Genomic DNA, 11712 nt, shown 5'->3' on the forward strand with positions numbered 1-11712 from the left:
AGTCAATTAAAGTTAATGATTTTAACCCACCCCTCTTAAATACTGAAGGAACAAGCCTACCAAAAAATGTAATCAAAACTATATAACATTATCTGATTAATAAACTAAAATTAATAAAGGAAGGTATAGAATCTTAACAGAGAATACATATTTTTTAAAACACATATGGAACATCCACAAAAATCACCATGAATGAAGTCATAAAGAAAATTTCATATATTTCAAAGAATTCATAAAATGGAGATTATGTTATTTCATCATTATATGATTTAATTAAGAATAAACACTAAAGCCAGGCACAGTGGCTCATGCCTGTAATACCAGGACTTTGGGAGGCCGAGGCAGGTAGATCACTTGAGGTCAGGAGTTTGAGACCAGCCTGGCCAACATGGTGAAACCTCATCTCTACTAAAAATACAAGAATTAGCTGGGCGTGGTGTTGCATGTCTGTAATCCCAGCAACTCAGGAGACTGAGACAGGAGAATCGCTTGAACCCGGGAGGCAGAAGCTGTAGAGAGCCAATATCGTGCCATTGCACTCCAGCCTGGGTGACAAGAGCAAAACTGTCGCAAAAAAAGAAAAGAATAAACACTAAAAAGGTGGATTTTTTAAAATCTCATAACTCTAGGAATTGAAAGTAGTTAATATCCCTTGGATTAAAAGGGGGAAATTAAAAAATTCTTTAGGCTGAATGAATACATTTATCAAAAAACAAGAAAGATTGAGAAAAATAAAGCAAATATAAAGCTCAAAGAGCTAGAAAACAAAGGAATAAATATATAGAAACAACATGAGACAAGATTATACAAGTAAGAGAAAATAAATAAAATGGTAAAGAAAAAATTAGTACATATAATTTAACAATCAAAACCCTATTTCTTTGAAGAGATTTTTTAAATGTACACGTATCTGACAAAGTTGATCAAACAAATTGTGATGGTTAATTTTAGGTGTCAGCTTGACTGGATTAAGGAATACTTAGAATGCTGGTAAAGTGTTACCTACCTCTGGTGTGTCTGCTCACAGATGTTTCCAGAGGATACTGGCATGTGAGTCAGGGACCAAGCGAGAAAGGTCTGCCCTCAATGTGGACAGGCACCATCCAATCAGCTTGGGGCCTACATAAAACAAAAAACTCTCTCTCTCTCTCTCATCCTGATTAATACAAAGAATATAAGAGACTAAAAAATTAAAATTCAACCCCCAAAAGAGAATCGCCTATAGAAATAGTAGTGATTTCAAAAATAATAATGAACTATATAGCAATAATATTGAAAAACTTAAATGAAAAAGAAACAAATTTCCAGGAATAATTTGCCTGAGAAGAAGTAGAAAACTTGAATTGCCTGTTAGCTATGAAATTGATTTCTAATCACCCATCAGGCCTCTGGTGCAGGTAATGTTTGTTATGGTCAAAGTTCTTTATTCTAGTTAAGCAAATCCACTCTAACTATTATAATCTGAAAATACTTTATTAAGAAATGTATGAGGCCCAGCATGGTGGCTCATACCTATAATTCCAGCACTTTGGGAGGCCTAGAAGGGCGGATCATTTGAGCTCAAGAGTTTGAAACCCACCTGGGCAACATGGCAAAACCCCATCTCTACAGAAAATGCACACAAAACATTAGGCAGGCGTGCTGGTGTGCACCTGTAGTCCCAGCTACTCGGGGACTGAGGTGGGAGGATGGCTTGAGCTCGCGGATCGGAGGTGGCAGTGAGCTGTGATCAGTGCCACTGCACTCCTGGGTGACAGAGTGAGACCCTGTCTCAAAAGAAAATAAACAAATAAATAAATTTTAAAAAGGAAATGTATATAGATCACAGAAGTACTAGAAAGACTTAAGTAACGGACTCTGACTTAGTTTCCAAAATGACCTCCAAAACCCAGCAGAACTGGACAACTAAGAGAACTGCAGCCACTATTAGGATCAGGAATTTGCCACCAGCAGTACTGGTTTTAGTATCACACTGCCACTGCCCAATCTATACTATAAAACCAAATGTACTGTACCCTGTTTCCACATAATTCAATCTTGAATCAAAATCTCCCACAAGTGAATATTATTAACAGAACCTAAATTACATTCAGAATCCTAACTGCTAGAGAATCTAAAACATGTAGATTTTACTTTCAGTCTCTATGTGTTACAAAGCAGTTGGAACAAGATTGAAAAAATAATCTACAGGATGAGATTGTTTTAAAGATAGGTTCTTCAAAACTTTCCCAGAAGAGCTAAGTCTAGTTTATACAAAGTGTTCCAGAAAAAAGAAAGTGAAGGACAGCTGCACAACTCATTTTAAATCTTCAACTCTCAACTCATTTTAAGAAGTTAATTATAATCTTCAGACAACCACTGGATTAGGACAGTACAAGAAAAGAAAGTTATTAGCTACTTGTTAGCCATAAGTGAGTTATTAGCTCACTTTTGAGCAAAAATGTGAAATTCTAAATAAATACTAGCTTATTTCAACCACGTTTTAATAAAATACGGCAATGTAAATTTTATTCCAGAAATGTAAGTTGGTTCATCACCAGAAAAGATATTAATATAATTTATCATGTTAGTAGAATAAAGGGGGGAAAATGACTCAACATATGCAGAAAGACCATTTGATAATGTTTAACATCTAATTATGAGATATTTTAAAGTGTTAGAAAAAACTATGAATAAAAGATAATTTTTTAATTTGACAAAAGGTTTTTTTTGAGATGGCGTCTCGCTCTATCACCCAGGCTGGAGCTCAGTGGCTCAATCTCAGCTCACTGCAACCTCCACCTCCTGGGTTCAAGCGATTCTCCTGCCTCAGCCACCAGAGTAGCTGGAACTACAGGCACCCGCCACCACTTCTGGCTAATTTTTGTATTTTCAGTAGAGACGGGGTTCCACCATGTTGGTCAGGCTGGTCTCGAACCCCCGACCTCAGGTGATCCACCCACCTCGGCCTCCCAAAATGCTGGGATTACGGGCATGAGCCACTGCTCCTGGCCTTAACAAAAGTTTTTAATAAATATCTATTAGCAAACTTAGGGGAAAAAATTGTGACATATCATCTTTAGGGACAAGAAAGAGTCTTGCATGGCTTCCATTGAATATGGTGAGGGGTTCTCAGTCAACATAGTATTTTTTCCTTCCAAAAAATGGGAAGTATAAGGATCGGATAGAATGGACAACCCAACCCTTTCACAGTCTGCAGATTATTAGATCTTATACCAGAGGACCCAATTGAATTAATAGACAAACTATAGAACTAATAGGAGAGCTCAGAAATGCTGTGGAGATGCAAGATTGGTAATAGGCAACAAAACAATAGTGAACACATATAGCATTTACTTAATTCATATATAAGAAATTTTATAAATATTTTATGTATATTAATTCATTTAAATTCCATATAAAAATCAGTAACATTCTTCTGTATCAGCAGTGACCAACTGGAAATTAGTATAAAATGCAATTTCATTCACAATAGCAATAAAAACTACAAAGTATATAGGATGTAAACTAATGAATGAACCCATCCTTTAAAACAGAGTTTTTCAAGCTCTATTAAAGGACATAAAACAAGATCTAAGTAAAAAGAGAAAAGTACCACGTTCATGAATGGGACAAATGAATACTGTAAAAATATCATTCTCCCTAAATTAATCTATAAATTCAATGCAATTTTAATGAAAATTTCATCAGGATTTTGTGAAGAACTAGACAATTAATTAGCTTATAAAATGTGCATAGAATAATAATAGACCACAAATAAATAAGAAGAATTTTTTAAAAAGAAGAGCAAAGAGAGGGAACTTGTCTTGTTGAATATATTAAGACATATAAAACCATAGCAATAAAGATAGTATGATACAGTATAGAAATGGACAAAAAAATTGATAGAATAGAAAACCAGTAAACAAGCCTATGTTATATATGAGAATGAGGAATATAATAGCAATTAGCATCATAACTCATAGAGGAAAGACAGATTATTTAGTATGTGGCTCAACACATAGAAAAAAATAAACTTAGATTCTTACCACACTCCAAATACAAAAATAAATTTTGAATGGATTAAAAACCTAACTATAAAAGGCAACACTACGAAGTTAGCAAAATACATGAAGCTTTCTTTGTGAACTTGGGCTGGGAAAGGATTTTTAAACAAGACCCAAAAAGTACAAACCTTAAGGGTGGGTGGTGGAAATTGATGGATGTGATCATGTTAAAACTGAGTATTTCTATACAAAGAAGATATGATAGACAAACTTAACAGGCTGGTTGCAGACACATTAGCAGGAGATATTTTTAAAGTGTAACACTAAAAAATGATTAACATATATACCATATAAGGAACTACTAAAATCTACAAGGAAACTCAAAAATTGAACAAGGACTAAAATAGACAATTCATGGGAGGGGAATTCTAAATAGCCAAAATGTATATGAAGAGATGTTCAACTTCACTTGTAATCAGAGAAATTCAAATTAAGTCAACCAAGAATCGCTAAAAATTACAAAGTCAGCTAATACTAAGTTCTGGCTAGGATGTCAAGAAATCAGAAACCTCATGCACTATTGATGGGAGTGTAACAATACCTAGTGAAATTAATTATTCATATAATTCTGTATACTTATCATTCCCTCACCTGGGTTTATATTGTGTACAGATCCTTAAGGGGATATTTTTGAGTGTGGTATCCTATCATTATTAGTGTTAGCAAGAAGTTAGAGGTAGCTTAATGTCCATCCCTAGGGAAACGGCTAATCAGAATACATAGCATGTACACACAATGGGATAAAATACAGGAAGAAGTAGTTAACCATTTTTATATATAGGAATGTAGATGGATCTTGGAAATATGGAATGAATTCTATAGAACAAAACAATTTTTATTTATTCAAAATACATATATACGCAGAAAACAACCATATGTTATATCTCAGGGCTGTATTTTCAGATACCTAAGGAAACATATTGGATATATTAATGTGAATATCTCTGATGGGAAAGATGATGTATATGAGAATGAATCGGACAAAGGGGAAAGAATAATGAAATAAAACAGGGGCATTATATGGACTCATAATGATGATGGAATCTGAAATCTGTGTATTTGAGAGCTGTATGACTCACAGATAATGCATGTGTGTCCTAATTTGGGGAGGAATATTTAAGTAATGTTCTCAGCAAAAGGAAGCACTGGTTTTAAGACAGATTCTGGGAGGATTTGAATGGCCTTATGTAGAAGACAGATGGATTTGTGATTAATAAAAATTCTTGCTTTAGGTATTTTCCTCCATCAAAAGTGTTGGAAATTAATCTGAAATTAATTTGCCTCCAGCAATCAGTCTAGGAGAGGAGTAGAAATTTAAAACTATGGTTATTTAATATTCAAAGAGAATGGCTCTGTAAATCTGGAAAACACAAACATCCTGAAAAAAGCTTGCTTTTTATTTAGTTTCATGTAATCTGTCAGGCAGTAGTTTAAAAAGTATCAGGTTTTTTGTTCTGGCATTATTTCATTGCATGTACTCACTGACAAAACCTTTTATTTATCAATAAAATGTTCCCTATTATTAATTGTTATGCAAGCAATATACCACAAATTACTGCATAGCTATTAAATGCTGCTCTGCCATGCCTAACATACTGCATTATTTGACTGTTTTGTGTTCTTGGTGTTAATCTTAGGCTCTTTGAAAATAATAAGTCTTTTAGATATTATGTCATATCTGCACATATTGTACTTAATAAATCTTAGCAATTTAACTGTACAGTTAAATGAAGGTTGAATCCTGTGAACTACAATATTCCTGATACTACTTTTTTATATCAAGTTTCATATAGAAGTTTTCGTGGATTTTTCTCTTGTTTTAAAAAGAAAGATTCACTATAACTACATTTTTCTATGGTGTTTTTATATTTTAGGAACAATATTATTTTCATTACCAATATTTTGAACAATGTCCTTTAAGTCATAGTTTAATAGCTATATTGAAATATTTGAGAGCCTATCAAAATTGTTCCTATTATATAAATATATATATAATATATTTCTTGTTTATGAATTTTGTGATTTCTTTATTCAATGAATTCTAGTCCTTTTCCAGCTTAAGGGAAAGTGGGTCAGTATACAAATGTTTTGAGCATAATAATGTATGTCTTTCCACCATTTCTCATACCCTTGCAACATCATATGATATTTCTAAGGCACCCTGAGAAAATCCAGTGAAGTTGCCTGTAGCCAGAGGCAAGTGCTCTGCTTATAGATCTTCTACGACCCACTAAGGGATGAGGAAGATGCTATCTCTAACACACTTAACAACTATCTGTGCCTCAAAAGCATGATTAAAAAGCTCTGAATTAATGCTTTGTAATTTTTCAAAAGAAAGAACTTTTCCAGCCTCTAGAGGTGAAATTAGTTCTAGAACATAGTGAGATTTCCTCTTTTATGAAAAAATTGAGAAGGAATAAAAGAAGATAAAGTGGTATGGCTCTTCAAAAAGTAGGGAAGACTCAGGGAAGATCTCTGGAGATTTTCTTATGACATTATTATTATTATTATTATTATATTATTATTATTATCAGTAAATATGATTTATGTTTGGAATTCTGAAATGTCTGTCTGGATTTATTAGTACTTAAATCATGCCAGGAGTCAGGGAGACATAGAAAGGTGACAGGTAAGCAGAAGAGAATACTTGGAAGTAACTATGGGGTGACCTATAGGACATTAAATTAGAGGTCAAACAAGAGATTATTCCAGAGCAATGAATCACAAACTACTCAGACAATCTTTAAAAATCCAAGATAATTGGATGAGACCCTGAGTAGGTATCTATTGGGCTGCGTGAATTTCCCAAACTGGATTCTCCAGGATTTTATCTTTGTAAGATCATCATCTTTACAGGGAAAAAAAATGAATCCCTTTATCAAATAAATCTGAGAAATTCTGAAATAAAATTACACTTGATACTTAATTTTTCAGTCTTTAATATGCTATCATTCTTAGTCCTTCTAGGAGGAAACAAAAATAGAAAACTTTTCTCAAACATGTTTGGCCACATACACTTTATTTTTTCTCAAAACACCTATTAATTTCTGTGAGGATGCAATGGTTTTTCCTAAGATAAGAGCAGATCTACCTTACTGCCTTAAGGTATACTATTAGGAAAGATATATGCCAACTTTGAAGCCTACACTGTTTGGTAGTAGCAATCTGTCCTTACACTAGTTCAATGGAAGTGCTTTTTCTTTGTTTACTTTTACTTTTGTTCTATCTTGTTTCAATATTTTGAAAATGAACACTATTGTAATACAAATCTATTTGTGACATAATTTTCTCAGTTTATATAGCTGAGTTTTGTATATTTTTGACAATCCAATCAATCTTTCTAGTAGTTAGGACTTTTTCCCACTCTTGGGAAAAGTTGATGGAAAATTACATATGGCTTTTATAGCCTTCCAATGTTACTTATTTAATTTTTTCTAATAAGGAAAATGTAGAGAATTACAAATTAGCGAAACTGATTAATTTACTTGGTGAACTTTTCATAGTTTTTTTTATTATGATTATACTTAAAGTTATAGGCTAAATGTGCACAACGTGCAGGTTTGTTACATATGTATACATGTGCCATGTTGGTGTGCTGCACCCATTAACTCATCATTTACATTAGGTATATCTCCTAATGCTATCCCTTCCCCCTCCCCCACTCCACAACAGGCCCTGGTGTGTGATGTTCCCCTTCCTGTGTTCAAGTGTTCTCAGTGTTCAATTCCCACCTGTGAGTGAGAACATGCAGTGTTTGGCTTTTTGTCCTTGTGATAGTTTGCTGAGAGTGATGGTTTCCAGCTTCATCCATGTCCCTACAAAGGACATGAATGCCTCCTTTATTATGGCTGCATGGTATTCCATGGTGTACATGTGCCACATTTTCTTAATCCAGTCTATCATTGTTGGACATTTGGGTTGGTTCCAAGTCTTTACTATTGTGAATAGTGCCACAGTAAACATATGTGTGCATGTGTCTTTATAGCAGCATGATTTATATTCCTTTAGGTATATACCCAGTAATGGGATGGCTGGGTCAAATGGTATTTCTAGTTCTAGATCCTTGAGGAATCGCCACACTGACTTCCACAATGGTTGAACTAGTTTATAGTCCCACCAACAGTGTAAAAGTGTTCCTATTTCTCCACATCCTCTCCAGCACCTGTTGTTTCCTGAATTTTTAATGATGTCCATTCTAATTGGTGTGAGATGGTATCTCACTGTGGTTTTGATTTGCATTTCTCTGATGGCCAGTGATGATGAGCATTTTTTCATGCGTCTTTTGGCTGCATAAATGTCTTCTTTTGAGAAGTGTCTGTTCATATCCTTCTCCCACTTGTTGATGGGGTTATTTTTTCCTTGTAAATTTATTTGAGTTCTTTGTAGATTCTGGATATTAGCCCTTTGTCAGATGAGTAGATTGCAAAAATGTTCTCCCATTCTGTAAGTTGCCTTTTCACTCTGATGGTAGTTTCTTTTGCTGTGCAGAAGCTCTTTAGTTTAATTAGATCTCATTTGTCAATTTTGGCTTTTGTTGCCATTGCTTTTGGTGTTTTAGACATGAAGTCCTTGCCCACGCTTATGTCCTGAATGGTATTGCCTAGGTTTTCTTCTAGGGTTTTTATGGTTTTAGGTCTAACATTTAAGTCTTTAATCCATCTTGAATTAATTTTTGTATAAGGTTTAAGGAAGGGATCCAGTTTCAGCTTTCTACATATGGCTAGCCAGTTTTCCCAGCACCATTTGTTGAATAGGGAATCCTTTCCCCATTTCTTATTTTTGTCAGGTTTGTCAAAGATCAGATGGTTATAGATGTGTGGTATTATTTCTGAGGGCTCTGTTCTGTTCCATTGTTCTATATCTCTGTTTTGGTACCAGTACCATGCTGTTTTTGTTACTGTAGCCTTGTAGTATAGTTTGAAGTCAGGAAGCGTGATGCCTCCAGCTTTGTTCTTTGGCTTAGGATTAACTTGGCAATGCAGGCCCTTTTTTGGTTCCATATGAACGTTAAAGTAGTTTTTTCCAATTCTGTGAGGAAAGTCATTGGTAGCTTGATGGGGATGGCATTGAATCTATAAATTACCTTGAGCAGTACGGCCATTTTCACAATATTGATTCTTCCTATCCATGAGCATGGAATATTCTTCCATTTGTTTGTATCCTCTTTTATTTCGTTGAGCAGTGGTTTGTAGTTCTCCTTGAAGAGGTCCTTCACATCCCTTGTAAGTTGGATTCCTAGGTATTTTATTATCTTTGAAGCAACTGTGAATTGGAATTCACTCACGATTTGGCTGTCTGTCTGTTGTTGGTGTATAAGAATGCTTGTGATTTTTGCACATTGATTTTGTATCCTGAGACTTTGCTGAAGTTGCTTATCCAGCTTAAGGAGATTTTGGGCTGAAATGATGGGGTTTTCTAGATATATAATCATGTCATCTGCAAACAGGGACAATTTGACTTCCTCTTTTCCTAACTGAATACCCATTATTTCTTTCTCCTGCCTGATTGCCGTGGCCAGAACTTCCAACACTATGTTGAATAGAAGTGGTGAGAGAGGGCATCTCTGTCTTGTGCCAGTTTTCAAAGGGAATGCTTCCAGTTTTTGCCCATTCAGTATGATATTGGCTGTGGGATTGTCATAAGTAGCTCTCATTATTTTGAGATATGTCCCATCAATACCTAATTTATTGAGAGTTTTTAGCGTGAAGGGCTGTTGAATTTTGTCAAAGGCCTTTTCTGCATCTATTGAGATAATCATGTGGTTTTTGTCTTTGGTTCTGTTTATATGCTGGATTATGTTTATTGATTTGCATATGTTGAACCAGCCTTGTATCCCTGGGATGAAGCCCACTTGATCATGGTGGATACGCTTTTTGATGTGCTGCTGGATTCAGTTTGCCAGTATTTTATTGAGAATTTTTGCATCGATGTTCATCAGGGATATTGGCCTAAAATTCTCTTTTTTTTGTTGTGTCTTTGCCAGGCTTTGGTATCAGGATGATGCTGACCTCATAAAATCAGTTAGGGAGGATTCCCTCTTTTACTATTGATTGGAATAGTTTTGGAAGGAATGGTACCACCTCCTCCTTGTACCTCAGGTAGAATTCGGCTGTGAATCCATCTGGTCCTGGACTTTTTTTGGTTGGTAAGCTATTAATTATTGCCTTAATTTCAGAGCCTTTTATTGGTCTATTCAGAGATTCAACTTCTTCCTGGTTTAGTCTTGGGAGGGTGTATGTGTTGAGGAATTTATCCATTTCTTCTAGATTTTCTAGTTTATTTGCGTAGAGGTGTTTATAGTATTCTCTGATGGTAGTTTGTATTTCTATGGGATCAGTGGTGATAGCCCCTTTATCATTTTTTATTGCGTCTATTTGATTCTTCTCTATTTTCTTCTTTATTAGTCTTGCTAGCAGTCTATCAATTTTGTTGATTTTTTCAAAACACCAGCTTCTGGATTCATTTATTTTTTGAAGGGTTTTTTGTGTCTCTATTTCCTTCAGTTCTGCTCTAATCTTAGTTATTTCTTGCGTTCTGCTAGCTTTTGAATGTGTTTTCTCTTGCTTCTCTAGTTCTTTTAATTGTGATGTTAGGGTGTCGATTTTAGATCTTTCCTGCTTTCTCTTGTGGACATTTAGTGCTATAAATTTCCCTCTACACGCTGCTTTAAATATGTCCCAGAGATTCTGGTATGTTGTGTCTTTGTTCTCATTGGTTTCAAAGAACATCTTTTCTTCTGCCTTCATTTCATTATGTACCCAGTAGTCATTCAGGAGCAGGATGTTCTGTTTCCATGTAGTTGAATGGTTTTGAGTGAGTTTCTTAATCCTGAGTTCTAGTTTCATTACACTATGGTCTGAGAGACAGTTTGTTATCACTTCTGTTCTTTTACATTTGCTGAGGAGTGCTTTACTTCCAACTATGTGGTCAATTTTGGAATAAGTGTGGTGTGGTGCTGAGAAGAATGTATATTTTGTTGATTTGTGGTGGAGAGTTCTGTGGATGTCTATTTGGTCTGCTTGGTGCAGAGCTGAGTTCAATTCCTGGATATTGTTGTTAATTTTCTGTCTCGTTGATCTGTCTAATGTTGACAGTGGGGTGTTAAAGTCTCCCATTATTATTAAGTGGGAGTCTAAGTCTCTTTGTAGGTCTCTAAGGACTTGCTTTATGAATCTGGGTGCTCCTGTATTGGGTGCATATATATTTAGGATAGTTAGCTCTTCTTGTTGGATTGATCCCTTTACCATTATGTAATGGCCGACTTTGTCTCTTTTGATCTTTGTTGGTTTAAAACCCATTTCATCAGAGACTAGGATTGCAACCCCTGCTTTTTGTGTTTTCCATTTGCTTGGTAGATCTTCCTCCATCCCTTTATTTTGAGCTTATGTGTGTCTCTGCATGTGAGATGGATTTCCTGAATACAGCACCCTGATGGGTCTTGATTCTTTATCCAATTTGCCAGTCTGTGTCTTTTAATTGGAGGATTTAGCCCATTTACATTTAAGGTTAATATTGTTATGTATGAATTTGATCCTGTCATTATGATGTTAGCTGGTTATTTTGCTCGTTAGTTGATTCAGTTTCTTCCTAGCATCGATGGTCTTTACAATTTGGCTTGTTTTTGCAGTGGCTGGTAGCAGTTGTTCCTTTCCATGTTTAGTGCTTC

The sequence above is a fragment of the Nomascus leucogenys genome, chromosome 7b, assembly GCF_006542625.1.
Source record: "Nomascus leucogenys isolate Asia chromosome 7b, Asia_NLE_v1, whole genome shotgun sequence".
NCBI lineage: Eukaryota > Metazoa > Chordata > Mammalia > Primates > Hylobatidae > Nomascus > Nomascus leucogenys.